We start from the raw sequence: 27,892 nt of genomic DNA, 5'->3' as shown, positions 1-27,892 counted from the left end.
TTCTATTTTGTGGACTAGCTTGAAAAGTATTAGTATTAGGTCTTCTTTGATGGTCTGATAGAATTCTGCTCTAGCATTTCTTAGTTGCCAATAGTTCTTTGGTAGGGATACAGGTCCATGGGCTTAACATATCAATTGTGTTTGTCGTGGTTGCTTAGACTGGATAGACACCTTTTCTGGCGTTACCAAGAGACACAATCTCCATAGTAAAGTCCCTGATTCTTTGACTTTACAGTTTTCTTTTACTGCGATATATTTTAATTTTAGTTATAAATTCAATATATATGTGACTAAATGTTTTTAAACAATACTATGAGGTATAAAACAAAACAAATCTTTATATTTATGTTCTAGTTTGATTTCTCTTACTGTGACAAAACATTGACCAAAAACAGCTTAAGGAAGGAAATACTTATACTTCTGGGTCACATGTGGTCCATCACTGAGATAAATCAGGACAAGAATTCAACCAGGAGCTTGGAGGTTGAAGCAGAAACCATGGAAGAACACTGCTTATTGGCACCCTCATAGGCTTACACTCAGCTAGCTTTTGTTTTTGTTTTTTGTTTTTTGTTTTTGTTTTTGTTTTTGTTTGAGACAAAGTTTCTCTATATAGTCCTGGAACTCACTCTGTAAACCAGGTTGGCATTGAACTCAAAGATCCTCCTGCCTCTGCCCTCAGGGATACTGGGGGTAAAGGCATGTGCCAATCAATGCCTGTCTTTAAGTAGCTTTATTATACATCCTGGAACCACATGCTCAGGGGACGATGCCACCCACTGTGGGATGGGCCCGCCTGTAGCAATTAACTATCATGACACCCCTCTCCACCAAAACATGCCCCCAGGCATCTGGTCTGTGCTATCTCCCTATTGAGATTCCTTTCTCACATGAATTCCGGCTATCTCAAGTTGATAGTCAAAGCTAAGAATGACATCATTTGTCAGTTTTCAATCGAGCATAATGATTCCTTATCACACAAAAAGAAAATTGGCATTCTGAAATTGTTTCCCACCCTTTCTTATCTCCTTTTACCATAAGTTTTTCTGGTCTCAATTATACTCCTTTCACAACGTTCTCTGAACTTTTATAGATGGCATGTTATTCAGTAGAAATAATGAATGAGAACTAATGTTTTAAGGATGAGACAAGTATATTTCAGTTTGTCAAGCAGAAAAATGGACACACCTATAAAGAGATGGATCGAGGATATGTCTTAGACAAGGTTCCTATAACTGCACAAAACATCATGACCAAGGAGCAAGTTTATTCAGCTTACCCTTCCACATTCCTGTTCATCCCCAAAGGAAGTCAGGACTGGGACTCAAGCAGGTCAGGAAGCAGCAGCTGATGCAGTGGCCATGGAGGGATGTTACTTACTGACTTGCTCCCCATGACTTGCTCAGCTTGCTTTCTTATAGAACCCAAGACCACCAGCCCAGGGACGGCACCACCCACAGTGTGCCCTCCCACCTTGATCACTACTTGAGAAAATGCCTTACATCTGAATCTCATGGGGACATTTCCACAAGGGAGGATCCTTTCTCTGTGATAACTCCAGCTCGTGTCAAATTGACACACAAAATGAACTAGTACAGGGCATGTATTAAGGAAGAGTTTTAAAAATAATGTCACGGGTTGGGGATTTAGCTCAGTGGTAGAGCGCTTGCCTAGGGAAGCGCAAGGCCCTGGGTTCGGTCCCCAGCTCCGAAAAAAAAGAACCAAAAAAAAAAAAATAATGTCACATAAAAACACCAAAGGAACGGACACCAGTTGTCTATGGAAATAAGTACATACTCCACGATGGTTTCAGACGCTAGGATGAACCATAAAGGGTTCATTTGTCAAAACAAGAAATAATAATTTTTCCAATGTAAGGAGAAGGATGTTCACAGACGAATGAGTAGTACACTTAGGGATACTTTTCAAGTTATTAGTGCCATGTCTAAAAGTTACTAATACTGGGCAAAGAGTGTGCTCAGGAAGAATGTGTTCCTTTCCATGACAGGTTTCAGCATGGATCCTGAAAGCATACATGACATTTATGAATGTCTAGGCAAAGCACTCAAAGTCTGATATCATGCAGTAAAGCATTGGTGTTTCTACAATTACATGTTTTTCTAAGAATATAACTATACAGTGGTACTTTTTGTTTAATTAAAATTGGTATTTGGAAAATAACACTTTAAAAGACATTTAACTTATCTGGACCCCTGGAAGCTCTCAGAGAGTGAGTGTCACTAACCAAAGAGCATACACTGGCTGGACCGAGGGCCCAGCACATATGTAGCAGACGTGTGGATCAGACTCCATGTAGGTCCCCCAACAGTTGGAGCAGGCTGTATGTAGCCTGGCAGTGGAATCCATTCCCCACCAGAACTGCCTTGTCTGGACTCAGTGGGAGAAGGTTGCCCCTAATTCTGAAGAGACTTGATATGCCATGGTCAGAGATACCTAGAGGAGCCCCCTTCTCTCAGAAGAGAAGGGGGATGGGGCTATGGACTCTGTGAAGTGGGGACTGGGAAGGAGTAGCATGGATGTTTTAGAAATCATTATCTTCAAATTATATATTTTGTTATATAGTACTGTTTCTATTTTATCACAATTGTTATAATAATAGTTATGAATCCATCAGCAGACCCAAAAGAACTGAATGGATTTGAATAAGAAAAGGAGAAACATTTTGATATGAATAAGGAAATGGAAGTATGTAAACTATTAAATTTATATTACTCGTGTAATTGTGTTGGGTTTACCAATATTACAGCCTTCCAAAACAATGTACCCTTTAACCTAACTTATACAGTTAAGATATAATAATATAATATTGTACAGAAAGCATTTAATCTATTGTATATACCATATAATGATCCTAGATGTCAGTCACATAAGCACTAGCCATTGATATGGAGTAAACAATTATCTGATTTTATAAGCTCCTGTTTTATATGGTTATTTCTATTGGATATTTTATGTATTTACATTTCAAATGTTACCCTCTTTCCCAGATCCCTCCTCTCCCATAACCCCTCTCCCTGCTTGTATGAGATTGTTCCCCCTTACACCCACCCACTCCCACCTCAACACCATGGAATCCCCCTACAATGGGAAAAGGAACCTTCACAGAACCAGGGACCTCCCCTCTCACTGATTCCAGATAAGGCTATGCTTTGCTAGATATGCATCTGGAGCCATTGGTCCCTCCTCTTTGGTTGGTGGTTTAGTTCCTGGGAGCGCTGGAGTGTCTGGTTGGTTGGTATTGTTGTTCTTCCTATGGGGTTGCAAACCCCTTCAGCTCCTTTAGTCCTTTCTCTAACTCCATTGGGGTCCCTGTGCTCAGTCTGATGGTTAGCTGCAAACATCCTCATCTGTTTCATTAAGGCTCTGGTAGAGCCTCTGAGGAGACATCCATATCTGGCTCCTATCAGCAAGTGAAGCGCCCACCTCGACCAGCAAGGAAGACGCAATACCGTTGGATTCTTCTCAACAGCCTTTATTGTAGGAACACCTCATTCTTGATACAGGGGACCCCGGGGAACAAAGGCACTCGCCTTAAATACAAGACAGACTGTGGCTGTAAACTTGTCCTCTGGGGATTGGTAGAGTATGAAATACCTTATTAGCATGAATATCACCCTGGCCTTGTAAGTGCTAGAGGAATGCCAAGGACACGGCTTTAATGGTTGTATACCACAAATGACCACTAGATGTCAGTGTCATCTTTAGCTGCTCCCAACAATTCCCCCTTTATTGTATTATAAAAATGAAACCATTAGGTGGAGGTAGTGGTCTGAGAGAGATCAGACATGTCTCACAGAGTGCCCAGCTCAGCCATGGCGAGCCACTCTTGCAGTTAGGACTGTACCCAAATGGCTAGAGATGACTTATGTTGTAACACACCGTTCTGGGCTATGTGTGTGTGTTTATTTGGGGGAGAAACTGGGCAGAGGGGCATTTGACCAGCCCGAATGTTCAAACAAGGTGTAGCCACCTCTGTCTATGACTGGTCTAGATCAGGGTGTCACATCAATATTGTCATTGCTCCTGTCTTAGGTCGTTCCTCTCGACAGCTCGGCCTTACCCGTTGTTGGAATAACCCTATCGCCACTGGGCCCCGTGTCTTAGGTTGGTCCGAGCCCGAGGAAAGTTGTCCGTCTCTGGATATGATGGCTTCACATGACAGTGACAAAATACGATCTATGGCGAACTCTTAATTTTTCAAAGAGGCCAGCCATATATTGGGAGAAGCGCCACTTTCAATGGCCGCCATAGCCTGGTAAACAATCTCTTTGTGTCTGGCATGTTCTCGTTGTAAACGGCAAAGAAGCCATAGACATACTCTGCATCCCAAGAGGACAATGGCCCCCCAGGCAAACATGCCAGCCCATTCTTTAAAAAAGGAGAAAGCATTGGTAATCCACGAGGTGAAATCTCCAAATGTGATGGGTTCCAATCTAGTGTTGTTAAGGACAGCAACCTGTATCAGCAATTGTCTCGATAATTGCTCCGCTTTCATGGACCAGTTTCCTTTTAGATAATTCAAGATTTCTTTGCTCTGTTGAGAATACTGAGAAAGTTAGCTTGTAAAGGAGTAATACATGGAAAACTACAATTATGTATCATAATAAAAGTTGTAATGTTCAACTTAGCAGACTTATTGATTGATGTGTCTCCACTGCCTGAAGAGGCTCCTTGGGTAATTTGACTCAAAGCAGCCAGGATGGTTCTAGTACCCATAGCACTATTGCTAACAGGATCTAATCAATTAGCCAATGTTGTCCTTCACAGCCATATACAAGGCTGGGAGGAATTTTTAAGAGTGAAACATAATGTATGTAATAAAGAAAGATTAGTGGCAGTATACTGTTGGGGCAATTCTCTATTTGGCACTATACAAGGAACATCACGCAAACAGGATGTGGAGAAAAAGGTTGGCAAGACAGTAGAATTGCTATGAACTTGGCATAAGTACTGGTCAGGATCTGACAGTAGCCCACAGTGTGAGTGAATCAACCTGGATTACCATTCCCAGTAGTAATAGTAGGATTTGTAGTCTCATCTTCAGGAAGAGCAGGAGGCAGTTTGCGAGTCAAACGTTCAGGCACCCAAATTGGATTTTCTTGATCCTGCAGAAAAACACAAATAGCTCCCCTAGATCTCAAAATCACGGGAGTTGGGCCACGCCATTCATCAGTTAAGACATCCTTCCACTTTATGTCTGCATGAGTCATAGGTTTAGTAGCAGCATGGCGATCCGCAGCAGAGCGGCCATGTCCATCCAAAATTAAGAAATTCAGAGTAAAAAGAGCTAAAGACAACTGTTCTCTTGGTGTTCTGCCATAAGCAATTCCCTCTTTTTGTTTTTGTAAGAGCTCTTTTAATGTATAATGTGCTCTTTCTACAATTCCTTGACCTTGGGGATTGTATGGCAATCCAGTAGCATGTTTGACTTGCATTGTTTGGCAAAATGCCTGAAAGGACTTTGTAGTGTAGGCAGGTCCGTTGTCTGTCTTGAGACCATCAGGCTTTCCCCAGGCTGTCCATGCCTCTAAGCAATGACTAATGGCATTGTGAGCCTTTTCCCCAGTCATCAGAGTGGCATGTATAATACAGGAACAGGTATCAACAGAAACATGAGCATATTTTAAATTTTCAAATTGAGATATGTGTGTGACATCCATCTGCCAAAGTTTTAACGGAGTCAGACCACAAGGGTTAATCCCCACCTGAGGAGGGTGGTGAAACTGAACACAATTTTGGCAACTTAATACCACATCACGAGCTGTAGCTCTAGAGATTTTAAATTTTTGTTGAAGAGTGAAAGCAGGAACATGAAACTTTTGATGAAATTCTCTAGCGAGATCAACTGGAGCTGTATGAAAAATAAATTCTCTACGAGTACTAGCATCCACCAGGGCGTTATTACTGGTCATGGGACCAGGCAAATTAGTATGAGCTCGAATATGTTGTATGAAAAATTTATTTTTCTGGCCCAAATCAATTTTTGTAATTCTAAAAGAATTTGACATACAGTACTAGTCGACCTAATTGGCCCTGCAATTTCAAGTGAGCGCATAGCGTTAACTACATAAGCAGAATCAGAAATTAAATTAAAAGAATCATGAAATCTTTTAAAAACTTCTAATACAATTTTACATTCTGTAATTTGGGGGGTGCCTGGACTATATTGAATTAATACTGGTTCTTGAGAATCAACCATATAGGCACCTACACTTGTTTTGGAGCCATCTGTATAAATATCTAACGCTCTAGACAAAGACTGAGGCAGTGATCTTAGGAAAAATCACTGGATGTTCAGTAAAAAATTGTAACAAAGGATCCTTAGGATAATGATTGTCAAACTCTCCATCAAAACTACAGCATAATATGGCCCAATCATCTATCAAGGCACACAATGTTTCCATCTGAGTTGTAGTACATGGTATAATAATTTTCTTGGGTAAAATACCAAAATGTTGAATACAAGATTTAACACCTAACATAGCAAGCTGTGTAACAGCAGAAGGATAATATTCAAGGGTCTTATTACGAGAAATATGAGGATAAATCCAAAGAAGTTGTCTTTGTTGTCATAGTACTCCTGTAGGCTAATGAAAGGTTCTCAGTATACACAAAAAGAGATCTTCCTTTTCCTTGTACCTTCTTAGCACTGTCTTTTCTAGTCTTTCTTCTACTTTCTTTTTTTTTTTACTTTACATATTTATTTTAATCTCTAGCAATCCCATTAAAAAGCCTGTACTATGCCAAATTTCTACAAGGGGAATGAAGCATGGGGAATATTTTTTTGTTAAACAGTGTAAGGTAACACTATGTATAAGTGGCAATATACATTATTTTTAATATTATATTTCTTAATTTTTTTCACATTTTTTTTATTAACTTGAGTATTTCTTATATACATTTCAAGTGTTATTCCCTTTCCCGGTTTCCGGGCAAACATCCCCCTCCCCCCTCCCCTTCCTTATGGGTGTTCCCCTCCCAACCCTCCTTCCATTGCCGCCCTCCCCCCATAGTCTAGTTCACTGGGGGTTCAGTCTTAGCAGGACCCAGGGCTTCCCCTTCCACTGGTGCTCTTACTAGGATATTCATTGCTACCTATGGGGTCAGAGTCCAGGGTCAGTCCATGTATAGTATTTAGGTAGTGGCTTAGTCCCTGGAAGCTCTGGTTGCTTGGCATTGTTGTACTTTTGGGGTCTCGAGCCCCTTCAAGCTCTTCCAGTTCTTTCTCTGATTCCTTCAACGGGGGACCTATTCTCAGTTCAGTGGTTTGCTGCTGGCATTCGCCTCTGTATTTGCTGTATTCTGGCTGTGTCTCTCAGGAGCGATCTACATCCGGCTCCTGTCGGTCTGCACTTCTTTGCTTCATCCATCTTGTCTAATTGGGTGGCTGTATATGTATGGGCCACATGTGGGGCAGGCTCTGAATGGGTGTTCCTTCAGTCTCTGTTTTAATCTTTGCCTCTCCCTTCCCTGCCAAGGGTATTCTTTTTCCTCATTTAAAGAAGGAGTGAAGCATTCACATTTTGATCATCCGTCTTGAGTTTCGTTTGTTCTAGGGATCTAGGGTAATTCAAGCATTTGGGCTAATAGCCACTTATCAATGAGTGCATACCATGTATGTCTTTCTGTGATTGGGTTAGCTCACTCAGGCTGATATTTTCCAGTTCCAACCATTTGCCTACGAATTTCATAAACTCGTTGTTTTTGATAGCTGAGTAATATTCCATTGTGTAGATGTACCACATTTTCTGTATCCATTCCTCTGTTGAAGGGGATCTGGGTTCTTTCCAGCTTCTGGCTATTATAAATAAGGCTGCGATGAACATAGTGGAGCACGTGTCTCTTTTATATGTTGAGGCATCTTTTGAGTATATGCCCAAGAGAGGTATAGCTGGATCCTCAGGCAGTTCAATGTCCAATTTTCTGAGGAACCTCCAGACTGATTTCCAGAATGGTTTTACCAGTCTGCAATCCCACCAACAATGGAGGAGTGTTCCTCTTTCTCTGCATCCTCGCCAGCATCTGCTGTCACCTGAGTTTTTGATCTTAGCCATTCTCACTGGTGTGAGGTGAAATCTCAGGGTTGTTTTGATTTGCATTTCCCTTATGACTAAAGATGTTGAACATTTCTTTAGGTGTTTCTCAGCCATTCGGCATTCCTCAGCTGTGAATTCTTTGTTTAGCTCTGAACCCCATTTTTTAATAGGGTTATTTGTCTCCCTGCGGTCTAACTTCTTGAGTTCTTTGTATATTTTGGATATAAGGCCTCTATCTGTTGTAGGATTGGTAAAGATCTTTTCCCAATCTGCTGGTTGCCGTTTTGTCCTAACCACGGTGTCCTTTGCCTTACAGAAGCTTTGCAGTTTTATGAGATCCCATTTGTCGATTCTTGATCTTAGAGCATAAGCCATTGGTGTTTTGTTCAGGAAATTTTTTCCAGTGCCCATGTGTTCCAGATGCTTCCCTAGTTTTTCTTCTATTAGTTTGAGTGTGTCTGGTTTGATGTGGAGGTCCTTGATCCACTTGGACTTAAGCTTTGTACAGGGTGATAAGCATGGATCGATCTGCATTCTTCTACATGTTGCCCTCCAGTTGAACCAGCACCATTTGCTGAAAATGCTATCTTTTTTCCATTGGATGGTTTTGGCTCCTTTGTCAAAAATCAAGTGACCATAGGTGTGTGGGTTCATTTCTGGGTCTTCAATTCTATTCCATTGGTCTATCTGTCTGTCTCTGTACCAATGCCATGCAGTTTATATCACTATTGCTCTGTAATACTGCTTGAGTTCAGGGATAGTGATTCCCCCTGAAGTCCTTTTATTGTTGAGGATAGCTTTAGCTATCCTGGGTTTTTTGTTCTTCCAGATGAATTTGCAAATTGTTCTGTCTAACTCTTTGAAGAATTGGATTGGTATTTTGATGGGGATTGCATTGAATCTGTAGATTGCTTTTGGTAAAATGGCCATTTTTACTAAATTAATCCTGCCAATCCATGAGCATGGGAGATCTTTCCATCTTCTGAGGTCTTCTTCAATTTCTTTCCTCAGTGTCTTGAAGTTCTTATTGTACAGATCTTTTACTTGCTTGGTTAAAGTCACACCGAGGTACTTTATATTATTTGGGTCTATTATGAAGGGTATCGTTTCCCTAATTTCTTTCTCGGCTTGTTTCTCTTTTGCATAGAGGAAGGCAACTGATTTATTTGAGTTAATTTTATACCCAGCCACTTTGCTGAAGTTGTTTATCAGCTTTAGTAGTTCTCTGGTGGAACTTTTGGGATCACTTAAATATACTATCATGTCGTCTGCAAATAGTGATATTTTGACCTCTTCTTTTCCGATCTGTATCCCCTTGATCTCCTTTTGTTGTCTGATTGCTCTGGCTAGAACTTCAAGAACTATATTGAATAAGTAGGGAGAGAGTGGGCAGCCTTGTCTAGTCCCTGATTTTAGTGGGATTGCTTCAAGTTTCTCTCCATTTAGTTTAATGTTAGCAACTGGTTTGCTGTATATGGCTTTTACTATGTTTAGGTATGGGCCTTGAATTCCTATTCTTTCCAGGACTTTTATCATGAAGGGGTGTTGAATTTTGTCAAATGCTTTCTCAGCATCTAATGAAATGATCATGTGGTTCTGTTCTTTCAGTTTGTTTATATAATGGATCACGTTGATGGTTTTCCGTATATTAAACCATCCCTGCATGCCTGGGATGAAGCCTACTTGATCATGGTGGATGATTGTTTTGATGTGCTCTTGAATTCGGTTTGCCAGAATTTTATTGAGTATTTTTGCGTCGATATTCATAAGGGAAATTGGTCTGAAGTTCTCTTTCTTTGTTGTGTCTTTGTGTGGTTTAGGTATAAGAGTAATTGTGGCTTCGTAGAAGGAATTCGGGAGTGATCCATCTGTTTCAATTTTGTGGAATAGTTTGGATAATATTGGTATGAGGTCTTCTATGAAGGTTTGATAGAATTCTGCACTAAACCCGTCTGGACCTGGGCTCTTTTTGGTTGGGAGACCTTTAATGACTGCTTCTATTTCCTTAGGAGTTATGGGGTTGTTTAACTGGTTTATCTGTTCCTGATTTAACATCGATACCTGGTATCTGTCTAGGAAATTGTCCATTTCCTGAAGATTTTCAAGTTTTGTTGAATATAGGTTTTTATAGTAAGATCTGATGATTTTTTTAATTTCCTCTGAATCTGTAGTTATGTCTCCCTTTTCATTTCTGATTTTGTTAATTTGGATGCACTCTCTGTGTCCTCTCGTTAGTCTGGCTAAGGGTTTATCTATCTTGTTGATTTTCTCAAAGAACCAACTTTTGGTTCTGTTGATTCTTTCTATGGTCCTTTTTGTTTCTACTTGGTTGATTTCAGCTCTGAGTTTGATTATTTCCTGCCTTCTACTCCTCCTGGGTGTATTTGCTTCTTTTTGTTCTAGAGCTTTTAGGTGTGCTGTCAAGCTGCTGACATATGCTCTTTCATGTTTCTTTCTGCAGGCACTCAGCGCTATGAGTTTTCCTCTTAGCACAGCTTTTATTGTGTCCCATAAGTTTGGGTATGTTGTACCTTCATTTTCATTAAATTCTAAATAGTTTTTAATTTCTTTCTTTATTTCTTCCTTGACTAGGTTATCATTGAGTAGAGCATTGTTCAATTTCCACGTATATGTGGGCATTCTTCCCTTATTGTTATTGAAGACCAGTTTTAGGCCGTGGTGGTCTGATAGCACGCATGGGATTATTTCTATCTTTCTGTACCTGTCGAGGCCCGTTTTTTGACCAACTATATGGTCAATTTTGGAGAAAGTACCATGAGGAGCTTAGAAGAAGGTATATCCTTTTGCTTTAGGATAGAATGTTCTATAAATATCTGTTAAGTCCATTTGGCTCATGACTTCTCTTAGTCTGTCTACGTCTCTGTGTAATTTCTGTTTCCATGATCTGTCCATTGATGAGAGTGGGGTGTTGAAATCTCCCACTATTATTGTGTGAGGTGCAATGTGTGTTTTGAGCTTTAGTAAGGTTTCTTTTACGTATGTAGGTGCCCTTGTATTTGGGGCATAGATATTTAGGATTGAGAGTTCATCTTGGTGGATTTTTCCTTTGATGAATATGAAGTGTCCTTCCTTATCTTTTTTGATGACTTTTAGTTGGAAATTGATTTTATTTGATATTAGAATGGCTACTCCAGCTTGCTTCTTCTGACCATTTGCTTGGAAAGTTGTTTTCCAGCCTTTCACCCTGAGGTAGTGTCTGTCTTTGTCTCTGAGGTGTGTTTCCCGTAGGCAGCAGAATGCAGGGTCCTCGTTGCGTATCCAGTTTGTTAATCTATGTCTTTTTATTGGGGAGTTGAGGCCATTGATATTGAGAGATATTAAGGAATAGTGATTATTGCTTCCCGTTATATTCATATTTGGATGTGAGGTTATGTTTGTGTGCTTTTCTTCTCTTTGTTTTGTTGCCAAGACGATTAGTTTCTTGCTTCTTCTAGGGTATAGCTTGCCTCCTTATGTTGGGCTTTACCATTTATTATCCTTTGTAGTGCTGGATTTGTAGAAAGATATTGTGTAAATTTGGTTTTGTCATGGAATATCTTGGTTTCTCCATCAATGTTAATTGAGAGTTTTGCTGGATACAGTAACCTGGGCTGGCATTTGTGTTCTCTTAGGGTCTGTATGGCATCAGTCCAGGATCTTCTGGCCTTCATAGTTTCTGGCGAGAAGTCTGGTGTGATTCTGATAGGTCTGCCTTTATATGTTACTTGACCTTTTTCCCTTACTGCTTTTAATATTCTTTCTTTATTTTGTGCGTTTGGTGTTTTGACAATTATGTGACGGGAGGTGTTTCTTTTCTGGTCCAATCTATTTGGAGTTCTGTAGGCTTCTTGTATGCCTATGGGTATCTCTTTTTTTAGGTTAGGGAAGTTTTCTTCTATGATTTTGTTGAAGATATTTACTGGTCCTTTGAGCTGGGAGTCTTCACTCTCTTCTATACCTATTATCCTTAGGTTTGATCTTCTCATTGAGTCCTGGATTTCCTGTATGTTTTGGACCAGTAGCTTTTTCCGCTTTACATTATCTTTGACAGTTGAGTCAATGATTTCTAGGGAATCTTCTGCTCCTGAGATTCTCTCTTCCATCTCTTGTATTCTGTTGGTGAGGCTTCTATCTACAGCTCCTTGTCTCTTCTTTTGATTTTCTATATCCAGGGTTGTTTCCATGTGTTCTTTCTTGATTGCTTCTATTTCCATTTTTAATTCCTTCAACTGTTTGATTGTGTTTTCCTGGAATTCTTTCAGGCATTTTTGCGATTCCTCTCTGTAGGCTTCTACTTGTTCTCTAAGGGAGTTCTTCACGTCTTTCTTGAAGGCCTCTAGCATCATGATCAAATATGATTTTGAAACTAGATCTTGCTTTTCTGGTGTGTTTGGATATTCCATGTTTATTTTGGTGGGAGAATTGGGCTCCGATGGTGCCATGTAGTCTTGGTTTCTGTTGCTTGGGTTCCTGCGCTTGCCTCCTGCCATCAGATTATCTCTAGTGTTACTTTGTTCTGCTATTTCTGACAGTAGCTAGACTGTCCTATAAGCCTGTGTGTCAGGAGTGCTGTAGACCTGTTTTCCTGTTTTCTTTCAGCCAGTTATGGGGACAGAGTGTTCTGCTTTCGGGCTTGTAGTTTTTCCTCTCTACAGGTCTTTAGCTGTTCCTGTGGGCCTGGGTCTTGAGTTCACCAGGCAGGTCACTTGCAGGGGAAAAGTTGGTCCTACCTGAGGTTCCGAGGCTCAAGTGTGCTCGTGGGGTACTGCCTAAGTCCTCTCCGCGGCGGCAGCAACCGGGAAGATCTGCGCCACTCTTTCCGGGAGCCTCCGTGCACCAGGGTTCCAGATGGCGTTTGGTGTTTTCCTCTGGCGTCTGGATGTGCGCAGAGTGCAGTCTCTTCTGGTTTCCCAGACGTGTCTGCCTCTCTGTAGGTTTAGCTCTCCCTCCCACGGGATTTGGGTGCAGAGAACTGTTTATCCAGTCTGTTTCCTTCAGGTTCCGGCGGTGTCTCAGGCGCAGGGGTCCTGCCGCTCCTGGGCCCTCCCCTACGGGAACCCAGAGGCCTTATACAGTTTCCTCTTGGGCCAGGGATGTGGGCAGGGGTGGGCAGTGTTGGTGGTCTCCTCCGCTCTGCAGCCTCAGGAGTGCCCACCTGACCAGGCGGTGAGGTCTCTCTCCCACGGGGTTTGGGAGCAGAGAGCTGCTGTGGGCCGGGATCCGCCGGTGTGAGTCAATGATTTCTATGGAATCTTCTGCTCCTGAGATTCTCTCTTCCATCTCTTGTATTCTGTTGGTGAAGCTTGTATCTACAGCTCCTTGTCTCTTCTTTTGGTTTTCTATATCCAGGGTTGTTTCCATGTGTTCTTTCTTGATTGCTTCTATTTCCATTTTTAATTCCTTCAACTGTTTGATTGTGTTTTCCTGGAATTCTTTCAGGGATTTTTGTGTCTCCTCTCTATGGGCTTCTACTTGTTTATTTATGTTTTCCTGGAATTCTTTCAGGGATTTTTGTGATTCTTTCAGGCATTTTTGCGATTCCTCTCTGTAGGCTTCTACTTGTTCTCTAAGGGAGTTCTTCACGTCTTTCTTGAAGTCCTCCAGCATCATGATCAAAAATGATTTTGAAACTAGATCTTGCTTTTCTGGTGTGTTTGGATATTCCATGTTTGTTTTGATGGGAGAATTGGGCTCCGATGGTGCCATGTAGTCTTGGTTTCTGTTGCTTGGGTTCCTGCGCTTGCCTCTCGCCATCAGATTATCTCTAGTGTTACTTTGTTCTGCTATTTCTGACAGTAGCTAGACTGTCCTATAAGCCTGTGTGTCAGGAGTGCTGTAGACCTGTTTTCCTCTCTTTCAGTCAGTTATGGGGACAGACTGTTCTGCTTTCCGGCGTGTAGTTTTTCCTCTCTACAGGTCTTCAGCTGTTCCTGTGGGCCTGTGTCTTGAGTTCACCAGGCAGCTTTCTTGCAGCAGAAAAGTTGGTCTTACCTGTGGTCCCGAGGCTCAAGTTCGCTCGTGGGGTGCTGCCCACGGGCTCTCTGCAGCGGCAGCAACCAGGAAGACTTGTGCCGCCGTTTCCGGGAGCTTCAGTGCACCAGGGTTCCAGATGGTCTTTGGCTTTTTCCTCTGGCGTCTGAGATGTGTGTGCAGAGAGCAGTCTCTTCTGGTTTCCCAGGCTTGTCTGCCTCTCTGAAGGTTCAGCTCTCCCTCCCATGGGATTTGGGTGCAGAGAACTGTTTATCCGGTCTGTTTCCTTCAGGTTCCAGCGGTGTCTCAGGCAGGGGTCCTGCCGCTCCTGGGCCCTCCCCCACGGGAGCGCAGAGGTCTTATACAGTTTCCTCTTGGGCCAGGGATGTGGGCAGGGGTGAGCAGTGTTGGTGGTCTCTTCCGCTCTGCAGCCTCAGGAGTGCCCACCTGACCAGGCGGTTGAGTCTCTCTCTCACAGGGTCTGGGGGCAGAGAGCTGCTGCGGGCCGGGATCCGCGGGTGTGGGACTTCCGGTAAACACAGAACGTGCCCGGTCCTAGGGGAATTCTGCTTCGGTGTGTCCCAAGCTCACCAGGCAGCTTTCTTGCAGCAGAAAAGTTGGTCTTACCTGTGGTCCCGGGGCTCAAGTTCGCTCATGGGGTGCTGCCCACGGGCTCTCTGCAGCGGCAGCAACCAGGAAGACCTGTGCCGCCGTTTCCGGGAGCTTCAGTGCACCAGGGTTCCAGATGGTCTTTGGCTTTTTCCTCTGGCGTCCGAGATGTGTGTGCAGAGAGCAGTCTCTTCTGGTTTCCCAGACGTGTCTGCCTCTCTGAAGGTTCAGCTCTCCCTCCCACGGGATTTGGGTGCAGAGAACTGTTTATCCGGTCTGTTTCCTTCAGGTTCTGGTGGTGTCTCAGGCACAGGGGTCCTGCCGCTCCTGGGCCCTCCCCCACGGGAGCCCAGAGGCCTTATACAGTTTCCTCTTGGGCCAGGGATGTGGGCAGGGGTGAGCAGTGTTGGTGGTCTCTTCGGCTCTGCAGCCTCAGGAGTGCCCACCTGACCAGGCGGTTGGGTCTCTCTCTCACAGGGTCTGGGGTCTTCTACTTTCTTTAAGGTGAAAGACCCTTTCCCAGCTTAGCAGCAGTAATTTCCCGAGGGAAAGTTCTCCCTGAGAGCTTTTCATTTGGTGCATTGGCCGGGAAAGGAGATCCTCCACCCAGGGACCACCGACCACCCACTGGGAGGTAAGCCGGCCGGCGTCTGTCTGTCTGTCTGATTTTGTCTCGTTCTGCCTTATTCTGTCTGTTCTGTGAGCGCTCAGCCGGGTCTGTTCAGCTGGCTACCGGTAAGGTGACCCATTCCTTCTTACATGTTCCGGACTGCCTTTACCCTCTGCTGGGCCGTGACCTGCTCACCAAACTAAAAACACAAATTCATTTTGAGGAAGGAGGGGCCCAAATAACTGGCCCCCACGGAACTCCCCTTCAAGTTCTAACCCTATGAACCGGGACAGGACACTGGCTTGGACAGAGACTGGTGGGATGGGGTTGGCGCTCCAACAGCCCCCCTTAATTACAACTCCAGTCTCCATAAAACAATACCCCCTGTCACATGAAGCTTATCAAGGTATAAGGCCTCACATTACGAGGCTTCTAGATCAAGACATCCTAATCCCCTGCCGGTCGCCTTGGAATACGCCTCTTCTGCCTGTTAAGAAACCCGGCACTGGAGATTATAGGCCAGTACAAGACTTGAGAGAGGTCAACAAGAGGATAGAAGATATTCATCCGACTGTTCCAAACCCTTACAATTTGCTCAGTAACTGTTCATCGATGAGAAACAGGGGTATGCTAAAGGGGTCCTAACACAAAGGTTGGGACTCTGAAAACGCCCTGTGGCCTACCTGTCTAAGAAATTGGACCCTGTGGCCTCCGGCTGGCCACCGTGCCTAAGGATGGTGGCTGCTATTGCTGTCCTGATCAAGGATGCTGGAAAATTGACTTTGGGACAGCCACTCACCATCCTAGCACCCCACGCAGTGGAGGCCTTGGTAAAGCAGCCCCCAGACCGCTGGCTCTCTAATTCTCACACCAAGCCTTGTTACTGGATGCAGAACGGGTTCAGTTTGGGCCCATAGTCGCCCTCAATCCTGCCACCTTGCTTCCTCTACCAGAGGAGGCAGAACAGCATGACTGCCTACAAATCCTCACAGAAGTACATGGAACAAGGCCGGACCTATCGGACCAGCCTCTTCAGAATGCTGACCACACATGGTACACGGATGACAACAGCTTCTTGGCAGAGGGAGAGTGAAAGGCTGGAGCTGCAGTCACTACGGAGGACAAAGTGATTTGGGCGAAAGCCCTGCCTGCTGGTACCTCCGCACAACGGGCTGAACTCATCGCCTTGACTCAGGCGCTCAAGATGGCAAAAGGTAAGAGGCTAAATGTATATACAGACAGCCGTTATGCCTTTGCCACGGCACACATCCACGGGGAGATCTACCGGAGGCGGGGGCTGCTCACATCTGAGGATAAAGATATTAAAAATAAGGCTAAAATTCTGGCCCTCTTAGAAGCCCTATTCTTGCCCAAAAGACTGAGTATTATACATTGTCCAGGACACCAGAAAGGACACAACCCAGAGGCACGAAGAAACCGGCTGGCCGATGCCACGGCGAGAGAAGCGGCCATGAGCAAACAAATCTTGCCCTTAAATAGCCCAGACCAACCCACGCCCCCACCAGTGGGACAAACCAGTTGGGTTTATGCCCATGAGGACATAGAGCTCCTAGAAAAAAAATGGGGGCCATCTACCACCCTCAACTAAAACAGTGGGTCTACAAAGGACTTTTGAATTGATCTCCTTTTTACATAAATTAACCCATTTGGGGTTTAAGAAGATAAAAACCTTACTAGATCGGGAAGAGATAAATCTGTGTTTTTTTGAATCGGGACAAAGCGATACAAAAGGTGACTGAGAGTTACAAAGCGTGCGCTCAGGTTAACCCAGAAAGGACCATGATTGGACAAGGAGTTCGTCCTAGGGGACACCGTCCCGACATCCATTGAGAAATTGATTTTACTGAAATTAAACCAGGTATATATGGATACAAGTATCTCCTAGTGTTTGTAGACACCTTCTCAGGATGGGTCGAAGCCTTCCCCACAAAACACGAGACTACAAAAATGGTCACCAAGAAGCTCCTCGAGGAAATCTTTCCCAGGTATGACATGCCTCAAGCGTTGGGGTCGGACAACGGGCCCGCTTTCGTCTCCCAAGTAAGTCAGTTGGTGGCCAAATTGTTGGGGATTGATTAAAAATTACATTGTGCCTATAGACCCCAGAGTTCAGGTCAGGTAGAACACATAAATAGAACAATTAAGGAGACTTTATCCAAACTTACGCTTGCAACTGGCTCAAAGGATTGGGTGGCCCTCCTTCCCCTAGTTCTATATCGGGCCTAGAATACCCCGGGCCCCCATGGTCTAACTCCTTTTAAAATAATATATGGAACACCACCCCCATTTGTCCATTTCTTTGATTCAAACATTGCTGATTTTGCTGACAGCCCTTCTCTGAGGGCCCATTTACAGGCCCTACAGATTGTACAGAGAGACGTCTGGAGACCTTTGGCCGCTGCTTACCAGGACAAGCTTGAGCATCCGGTGGTGCCACACCCGTTCCAGATTAGAGACACCGTGTGGGTGCACAGACACCAGACCAAGAATCTCGAGCCACGGTAGAAAGGACCCTACACCGTCCTCCTGACTACCCCGACCGCCCTAAAGGTAGGCGGAGTCTCGGCTTAGATCCACACACCACACGTCAAGACAGTCCGGTCTGAGGAATTGACTAATCACAACACTACACCCCAGACATGGAGAGTTCAGCGCACTCCAAACCCCTTAAAGTTAAAACTCCTACGTGGCTCCTCCTAGCCCTTTTGTGGCCTAGAGTCAGTGGGGGAATAAGCCCCCACCAGACAGAAATTTCTTGACCAAGTCGAGTGAAAGATTTCACTCAAAGTTAGCAAAAAAATGGGGGAATGAAAGACCCCAGCTTAGCAGCAGTAACGCCATTTTGCAAGGCTGTACTTAAGATGACTGGTTCAGAGAAAGGTTAAAACACTGAGTACACAGCGGCTGCCAAGCAGGATGTGTTTGGTTGAAGGCCTGGCAACAAGACGACTTCGGTTGAGCACCTGACAATGAAAAAAGCCCCGGGAGAGGTCCCACACCCTGGTGGGGGGCCGAGTCAGCCGTTATGTTCCAAGAAGGTAGCTAAGAAACTTGCCCCCGGGCTGAACCCTTGGGGGGCCGAGTCAGTCGTTATGTTTCAGGAAGGTAGCTAGGAAACTTGCCCCCGGGCTGAACCCTTGCCACATTAGAATCCACCAATTATATCCCTGTAACCATGCATCTGCTTCTGTATGCTTGCTTCTGCTCCCCAAAATCCTATAAAAGCCCATCCTTGGTTCCGTGGGGCGCGCCAGTCCCCCCAGTGACTGAAGCGCCCGCAGGTGCCTGTGCCTGTGTATCCCGACAATAAACCAAATCCTCTTGCTGATTGCATCCTGTGGTGTCTCGGTCTGGTCTTTGGAGTTGGAGGGTCTCCATCCCGAGGGAAAGTTCTCCCTGAGAGCTTTTCAAAGGATAATCATGCTTCCTTGGTTAAAACACGGGGTGAAGTAAGCTGAGAATCCCCTTTCAGGATCTCATAGAGTGGTTGTAAATCTACATTTGGTATTTTAATATAGGGTCGAATCTAATTTATGCTTCCTAGTAACTTTTGAAAGTCATTTAATGTTTTTAAATGATCTTTTCATCAAGTGGCTGACAAAAGAATTGTAACCAGTTCACCTGGGACTTTCAGGACCTCAGTAGCAGCTCTTTATCAAAACTGTCTCAGTGGGCTAAAGGCCCATGGAAAAGAAAACATTAATCCTGACCTTGGCTACAGCCTCTAATTGGAGAAAGCTGAAGAGCCGGTGTCAAGACTTTCTCCTCTTATCATCTTAAATTAAAACCTGTTTTGTCTGGCAAAACAAAGTTTTTCACAGTCTGTTGTAGACTTTTTTCTTTTTTGAAACTATTTTAGGGGCCCTGTCCCCAAACCTGGGGCATTTTGACCACAGAGGCAGAAACTGGTTGCTGAGAGGATAGGATCAAAAGCAATCTCCATGTTAATGATGACTAACGAGAAAAGTGACTTAATGTTGGAGACTGACTCCTCTCTTGGAATAAGGCCAACAGATAAGGTAGTTAAAGAACTTCTCTTAATGAATGCTCTCCTTTTGTGAGCAAGTGTTGGCCACTAAAGCAGCAACTGGAATTTTTTTTTCTGACCTTGTTCTTTGAGGGATGGATAAATTCCTTTCTTGTTCTTGTTTTCCTTAGAGTCTCCCCCCCCCCCCCCCCCGCCTCACTCTCAGCCTTTTCAGATCATTCCTCTTGTAGCATTTCTAATGCAGTCTGTCCCTTTAAGGTTCTTTGCTCCCAAGCAAAATTTAAATCTTTCCACAGCTTATCTCAGCTGTCCACCGTGAGATTCTCAGAAACAACGAAACCAAGATGTAATGGCTTCTCATTCACTAAGAAATCTCTCTATAGTGTTTCTTTTTTTTTTTTTTTATCCTAAGCCTTTTTCTTTCAAACAGCTCTTGAAGAGCCAGAAAAATTGGGTGAGACTGAGAAGTCTCCGTGCTCACTGTAGCAGCTCTGCAGCTAGTTTCACTCCCCCCTACTGTGTGGGCTGGGAGCACAAGCACAGATAAAACACTATGCTTCAAAGGTTAATGTTGGCTATCAACCAACACACCGCCACTAGAGCGGGGTCCATAAAATTAAATTTCCTTTCACTACACTTGCTCTATAGCCAGAGGCTTTATCTGGGGAACTTTTATTTAAGAGCGGTTTCTTCCTCAAGGTTCTTTGTCTCTTTTCTTTTAGATTTTAAGCTTATGCTGGCCAAGACGCTCCTGAAGAGCTGACAGGAGCACTGTGGAGTTTGAGTTTCCCATGTTTTACGAGCTTATTTACGATCGATTTACGAGCAGGGCGAGCTGGCGTGTTTATTTACACATGAATCTTGTAGCTCATCATTAGTGGACCCTTCCCAGCAAATGCACTCATGTCCGGGACAGTAGCAATTCAAAAGAAAAACAAATCCACCACACAAAGAAGAAACAAAATTAAAAATCCTAGACCACAGACTTTAACCTCTAAACCAAGGCTTTCATTGTCTCTGTTTACTTCAGAGAACCTTATTGTCCTATTAGGGAATTCTATATTCCCTTATCCAGGAGCTTTATCATCCCCTATCCGGGAGCCTTATCGTTCCATATCCGGGAGCCTTATCGTCCCATCCGGGAACTTACCAACATCTCAGTCCTGAGTCTGAAAAGTTCTGAATCCACACGAGAAAAGAGAATTTTCTCGGGTCCGCGTACGGGCCACCAGTTGAAGCACCCACCTCGACCAGCAAGGAAGACACAACACCATTGGATTCTTCTCAACAGCCTTTATTGTAGGAACACCTCATTCTTGATACAGGGGACCCCAGGGAACAAAGGCACTCGCCTTAAATGCAAGACAGACTGTGGCTGTAAACTTGTCTTCTGGGGACTGGTGGAGTATGAAATACCTTATTAGCATGAATATCACCCTGGCCTTGTAGGTGCTAGAGGAATGCCAAGGACACGGCTTTAATGGTTGTATACCACAAACGACCACTAGATGTCAGTGTCATCTTTAGCCGCTCCCAACAAGCAAGCACTTCTTGGCATCAGCAATAGTGACTGGGTTTGGTGTCTGCATATAGGATGGACCCCTAGGTGGGGCAGTCTCTGGATGGCCTTTTCTCTGCTCCACTTTTTGTCCCTGATTTCCTCCCATGAGTATTTTGTTCCCCCTTCTACAAAGGATCGATGCATCCACATTTTCGTCTTCCTTCTTCTTGGGCTTCATATGATCTGTGAATTGTATCTTGGGTATTCTGAGTTTTGGGCTAATATCCACTTATCAGTGAGTGCACACCATGTGTGTTGTCATGGGACTGGGTTTCCTAACTCAGGATATTTTCCATCCATTTGCTTAAGAATTTCACAAAGTCATTGTTTTTAATGTCTGAGCAGTACTCCAGTGTGTAAATGGATACATTTTCTGTATCCATTCCTCTGTTAAGGCTGCTATGAACATAGTGGAGCATATGTCCTTGGAGCATCTCTTGGGTATATGCACAGAAGTGGTATATATCTGGGTCGTCAGGTAGCACTATGTCCAATTGTCAGAGAAATCACAGACTGAGTGGTTATATAAGCTTGCTGTCCCACCAACAATGAAGGAGTGTTCCTCTTGCTCCACATTCTCACCAGCGTCTGCTGTCACTGAGTTTTTGATCTTGCCATTCTGGTGGGTGTGAGGTGTTATCAGAGGGTCGTTTTGATTTGCATTTCCCTGCTGACTGTTAGGATGTTGAGCATTTCTTTAGGTGCTTCCCCAGTTGAGAATTCTTTGTTTAGCTCTGTAGCCCATTTTTGTAAAGGATTATTTGGTTCTCTGGGATCTAATTTCTTGAATTTTTATATATGTTTGATATTAGCCTTCTATCAGAAGTAGGATTGGGAAAGATCTTTTCCCAATCTGTTGGTTGCCATTTTGTCCTATTGACAGTGACTTTTATTTTGCAAAAGCTTTGCAGTTTTATGAGATCCCGTTTGTCGATTCTTGATCTTAGAGCATAAGCCATTGGTGTTCAGTTCAGGAAATTTCCCCTGTGCCCATGAGTTCAAGGATTTTCCACACTTTCTCTCCTATTAGTTTGAGTGTATCTGGTTTTATGTGGAGGTCCTTGATCCACTTGGACTTGAGCTTTGTATAGGGTGATAAGAATGAATCAATTTGCATTCTTCTACATGCTGACTTTCAGTTGAACCAGCACCATTTGTTGAAAAGGCTATCTTTTCCAATGGATGGTTTTAGCTCCTTTGTCAAAGATCAAGTGACCATAGGTGTATAGGTTCATTTCTGGGTCTTTAATTCTATTCCACTGATCTACCTGCCTGTCTTTGTACCAATACCATGCAGTTTTTATCACTCTATAGGACAGCTTAAGGTAAAGGATGGTAATTTCCTCTAGAAGTTCTTTCATTGTTAAGTATAATATTTACTATTTACTATCCTGGGTTTTGTGTTATTCCAAATGAATTTGCAAATTGTTCTTTCTAACTCTATGAAGAGTTGAATTGGAATATTGATGGGGATTGCATTGACTCTGTAGATTGCTCTCAGCAAGATCACCATCTTTACTATATTAATCGTGCCAATCTATGAGCTTGGGAGATCTTTCTGTTTGCTGAGATCTTCAATTAATTTCTTCAGAGACTTAATGTTTTTGTCATACTTTCCCTTGCTCAGTTAGAGTTACACTGAGGTATTTTATATTTTTGTGATTATTGTGAAGGGTATAGTTTCCCTAATTTCTTTCTCAGCCCATTTATCCTTTGAGTAGAGGAAGGCTCCTAATTTGTTTGAGTTAATTTTATATCCTCCTACTTTGCTGAAGTGGTTATCAGCTGTAGGTGTTCTCAGGTAGAATTTTTGGGGTCACTTAAGTATACTATCATATCATCTGTAAACAGTGATATTTTGACTTCTATCTTTCCAATTTGTATCCTCTTGAGCTCTTTTTTTGTTGTCTAATTGCTTTGGCTAGGACTTCAAGTACTGTATTGAATAGATAAGGAGAGAGTGGGCAGCCTTATCTAGTCCCTGGTTTCAGTGGGATTGCTTCAAGTTTCTCTTTATTTAGTTTGATTTGGCTACTGGTTTGCTGTATATTGCTTTTACTGTGTTTAGGTATGGGCCTTGAATTCCTCCTATTTCCAAGACTATTATCATGAAGGGATGTTGAATTTTGTCAAATGCTTTCTCAACATCTAATGAGGTGGCCATGAGGTTTTCTTCTATAAGTTTATTATCATAGTGGATTGTGTTGATGGATTTCCATATATTGAAGCATCCCTGCATCCCTGGTATGAAGCCTACTTGATCATGGTGAATGATCATTTTGATGCATTCTTGGTTTCAGTTTGTGAAAAAATTAGTGAGTATTTTGGCATTGATATTCATGAGGGGATTTGATCTGAAGTTCTCTTTCTTTGGTCTTTGTGTGGTTTAGGTATAAGCATAATTGTGGCTTCAAAGAATGAATTTCAGCCCTGAGTTTATTTCCTACCATCTACTCCTCTTGTGTGTATTTGCTTCTGTTTGTTCTAGAGCTTTCAGTTGTGCTGTAAAGCTTCTAGTGTATGCTCTCTCCAGTTTCCTTTTGGAAGCAGTCAGTGCTATGAGTTTTCCTCTTAGCACTGCTTTCAGTGTGTCCCATAAGTTTGGGTATGTTGTGACATCAATTTCATTAAATTCTAAAAAGTTTTTAATTTCTTTCTTTATGTCTTCCTTGACCAAGTTATCATTGAGTAGAACATTGTTCAAATTCCAAGCGTATGAGGATGTTCTGTCATTATTGTTGTTATTGAAGACCAGCCTTAGTCCATGGTGATCTTATAGGATGCATGGGATTATTTGTACCTTCTTGTATCTCTTGAGGCCTGTTTTGTGATCAATTATATGGTCAGTTTTGGAGAAGGTACCATGAGGTGCTGAAAAGAAGGTATATTGTTTTAGGATGAAATGTTCTATAAATATGTTAAGCCCATTTGGTTCATAACTTCTGTAAGTTTCTCTATGTATCTATTTAGTGTCTGTTTCCATGATCTGTCCATTGACGAGAGTGAGGTGTTAAAATCTCCCACTATTATTGTGTGAGGTACAATGTGTGCTTTGAGCTTTGTCCCGACCCGCAGGGCAGTCGACCAGGGTCTGGGGTACACCTAGGAGAGAATGGGGGACAAGAGACGCAAAGAACGGACAGCAAGTCAAGGAGTCTGATCAAGCTGACAATTTTTAATTTTTCTCAGGCTGAAGATATACTGGTAGAAGCAAAATGTGGGGAGGGGTTGGGTGACCACAAAGAATGGGCCTGGCTTGAAAACCAGGATATTGGCCAGGTAAATCAGCCAAGCGGGGGAACAGCAGGGTGGGTTGCTTAGTGACCTGACCATCAGTGCCTGACCACCAGTACTCAGTGATCTGACACCTAGATTTATGCTATCTATTGAATTTATGTAGAGCTGCAGGTGCTGCTTTGATCTAACCTAAGGCTATTGTTTTTTGTTCTATCATAAGGCTAAAATATAATTGCTTTTTAACCTGAAGAATATTGCTTATTATTCCAGCATAAGGTTAGAACATAATTGCTTTTTAACTTGAAGGCTGCTTTCGCCATCTCAAGGCTGCTCCCAACATCTCCCCCTTTTTCTTTACTTAGAAGGACCATGGTGGTAACAATTTTTCTTTTTTCTTTCTTTTTGTTAAGGTAGGGATAGAGGCCTGACTTCTGGTATTTTTGGCTGGTGTTAACTCTCACGTATGTTGTCTGGATACAGAGGCCCATGAGGCGAACAACACTTAGCTCAGGCAAGGGATGGCACAAGCAGGCAGGGTGGTCTCGGGCAGGACTTTAAGCCATGAGAGAGCCCCTGGGGAACTGCGCCTGTCTTAGGTTGGAGCAAACCATTCTTAGGTCTCTAGGCCCGTCATTGGATAAGGCAGCAGCTTATGGCGGCCCTCCTGTCTTAGGCCTCAAATGGTCAGAGAATGTTGCTCTCTTACCCGTCATTGACTGTCCAGTTCAGCTCACAGGGGGAGGTGGTTGATAGCAAGGCACACACCTCGATCATTCATCTCATGGTGATGACAATGGACCTGCATATGTCTAGCTTGAGTGGTTTTGGGTTGTTGCTTACATGTCATGAGCGTGTTGAAAATCACGGGTCCCCGTAACCACAGACAAAGTATTAATTAGGGATCTTATAAAGAGCATCAAAAGAGCCAGGCTTGTCTCTCAGGGGGCCCAGGAGCTTTGTATAAAGGCATCCCCTTGTAGTGTCTCATCTCGCCTCCCTTAGCAAAGGTAGAAGGAACTTTGTTACCAAGAGGGTGGAGGGCCTGGGACACCTCCCCTTATTAGGTCCTGGGGCAGAAATGCCCTTTCTTAGGTTGGGTGGAGATGGGAGTGGTAAGTGTCTGAGGTGGGATAATATTTTTGTCTTGTGTTTGTTGATCCTCTATAGCCAACCTATGATAATGAATCTGTATAGGTTTAGCCATTAAATCATCTATTTGTCGCTTTATAAAGCCTGTAAGTCTACTGAGAGCCCAAGGGCCAAATGAAATAAGCAAAATTAATCTTACCAATGGTCCTAAAATGGAGGGCAGTAAGGTGGTAAGCCATGGGGAGGTTGAAAACCAGTTCTGATACCAGCTTTTATCTTTTTCTCTCTCTTTCTTTCTCTTTTCTAAGCCTTCTCTAACCTTTTTCATACTCTCTTTTACCATGCCTGTTTTGTCTACATAGAAGCAACACTCTTCTTTGAGTGTTGTACAGAGTCCTCCTGGTTGTAAAAAGAGCAGATCAAGTCCTCTGTGATTCTGAAGGACCACTTCTGCGAGGGAAGACAGAGAGTCAGATAGGTCGTCAACCCCTTGCTGGAGTCTTTGGACGTCAGCATCGATGGTAGTGCTGAGTTCTTGGTACCTGGATTTAGAGAGAACGAGTGAAGAGATACCTGTTCCTGCTCCCACGGCACCAAGGCCAAGGAGTACTGATATGGTGATGGCAGAAATAGGTTCTCGTCGCTGACGGACCGAGGTGGGGGATAGGTCAGAAGACTGATCCCAGAGATGAAAAAATTCCTCTGAACGATAATAAATTAATCGAGGAACTAATTGTACAAGAATATAAAAATCTGACTTCATGGGGGAAAAGGCCTCAGTTGAAAGGCAGGGAGTAAGGCCATCGAGGCAAACCCACCAGGCATCATTAGGGGGCAACAGGTATTGACTGTTTTTATCAGGGGCAAGGGAAAGATTACAAAGGTGGGCATACTGTAAGGGGGGAGTTATAAGGGTAACACAGAGGCCCAATCCAGAGACCTGGGAGAGGGACAAACCATTCCATTCTCCAGGTTGCCAGCGGCAATGTCTAGAATCATTGGTGGGAAAAAACGTGCCAGGAATAGCAATTCCCTCATAAAAGGGTGGCTGAGAGTGATAACATAGCCAGCAATTATCCATAAGATCGGGGGAAGTAGCATTGAGCGTAAGAAAGGTTTGATTTATTAGGGTAAGGACGAGGTTCTGGGGAGAAGAAACTAACAATGTGGGAACATGACTAGCAGAGGTAGGGGACTGTGGTTCTGAAGGAGATTGGAGTGGAGGTACTAAAATGGGATTAGGCCCAATTGGTATTGGCTTGGAAGCATGGACAGGTTCTTTGAGAAGTTTTATGGTGAAAGTGAGACCTGTGTCTGACCCAACCTGATATAGACGGAGGCCCCATGAGAAGCCATGTGCCCAATCCTTGCCCTTTGTATGATTGGTAAATTTAATATCTAGGGGAAGACACCAACCTCGGGTGGATGGTTCACTGCTCTTACAGAGGGGGTTGCGATGGAGATAGTTAGAGGGGGGAGAAAAATTTCTAGATACTGTGATGTAATCCCAGGAAGAAGTTGGTTTCCAATAAGTTGTTCCTGTGGTCTCACATCCCCAGGAGGCACAATAGTGATCTGACTCTCCACCACACTTATTGTGGAATGTACGACCTCTGTGATATCCAGGGCATACGTAAAAGTCAGTGGCCTGAAGCAAGGTGCGTCTGATTGCATTATCGCAGCCAGGCTGGGCAGATCTGTGGGTCGAAATGAACAAATTGTGGGTTTGTTGGCTCTGAGTGTGGGGCATGTTATCCTCTGGGGCTACTTGTAACTCAAGCTGATGTTCAAGGCCCCAAGGGGCCCTGGCCCCGAGGGCTAATTTACAGAGGTCTGGGTGGAGTGAAGTAGGCCACCAGATAGCAGTAGAGATTTGTGAAATTGACCAAGCCACATCTTGTCTTTCTGTAAGAACTATCCAGGTGTAGTTCCAAGGCATATGTCTATTGTTAGAGTACTTGGGCTGTTGGCGAGGAGGGATGGAGATCACCTCTGTCAGTAGCAGGATCAAAAGGATCTTTTTCCGGAGCAGCATCTGGAAGAGAAAAGGGATAAGTCTCAGGAGGAGACGACAGCTCCATTCTGGACATTGGTGGGTTAACAGTTCTTATGAGTCTTTCTGGCAACCACCTTGGGCCAGCATTCTCTTTGTCATATATACAAGCAGATCCTCGTCCCCAAATGAGGATGGGGTCCGGTCCTTTCCAGTGTCCCGTGAGGGGATCTTTCCATCGTACTAACGCATGGGAATCTTGTGACTTAGGGTGTCACAAACGGTCAGCAGCTGACCTGCCCTCAATATCAAGAGATAGGAAATTAAGTACGAAAAGGGCATGATTGAGCCTATTTCGAGGTGTCAGAGGAGAATAAGCATTTGTGACTGTTGTTAGACGTTGAAGCATGTTCTTTAAGGTTTGATGGGCCCGTTCTACTATGCCCTGGCCCTGAGGATTATATGGAATACCTGTAATATGTTTAATACCAAACTGGGCACAAAATTGTTGAAATTTAGCCCCCGTGTATCCAGGACCATTGTCAGTTTTGATAATCTGTGGCTTTCCCATGGTAGCCATACACTGTAAAGTGTGGGTGATCACATCACGCGACGCTTCTCCTGAAAGGGGGGACGCATGAATGAACCCACTATAAGTGTCTATGGTGACATGAAGGTATTTTAGCCTTCCGAAGGAGGGAAGGTGGGTGACATCCATTTGCCATCGTTCGTTGGGGACCAGTCCCCGGGGGTTGAC

At 43.7% G+C, this 27,892-nt stretch overlaps 1 long non-coding RNA gene across 1 annotated transcript in view; it reads left to right on the top strand.

Moving 5' to 3' along the window:
* LOC147998746 (uncharacterized) overlaps positions 1 to 27,892 on the top strand; it is a 125,583-nt gene that overhangs the window by 42,683 nt on the left and 55,008 nt on the right. The gene's annotated exons all lie outside the window — the stretch shown is intronic.

This window comes from Rattus norvegicus, chromosome 20 (assembly GCF_021556685.1).
Source record: "Rattus norvegicus strain SHRSP/BbbUtx chromosome 20, alternate assembly SHRSP_T2T, whole genome shotgun sequence".
NCBI lineage: Eukaryota > Metazoa > Chordata > Mammalia > Rodentia > Muridae > Rattus > Rattus norvegicus.
The sequence above is the reverse complement of the archived record's forward strand: the minus strand, read 5'-3'. Positions and strand labels throughout refer to the sequence as shown.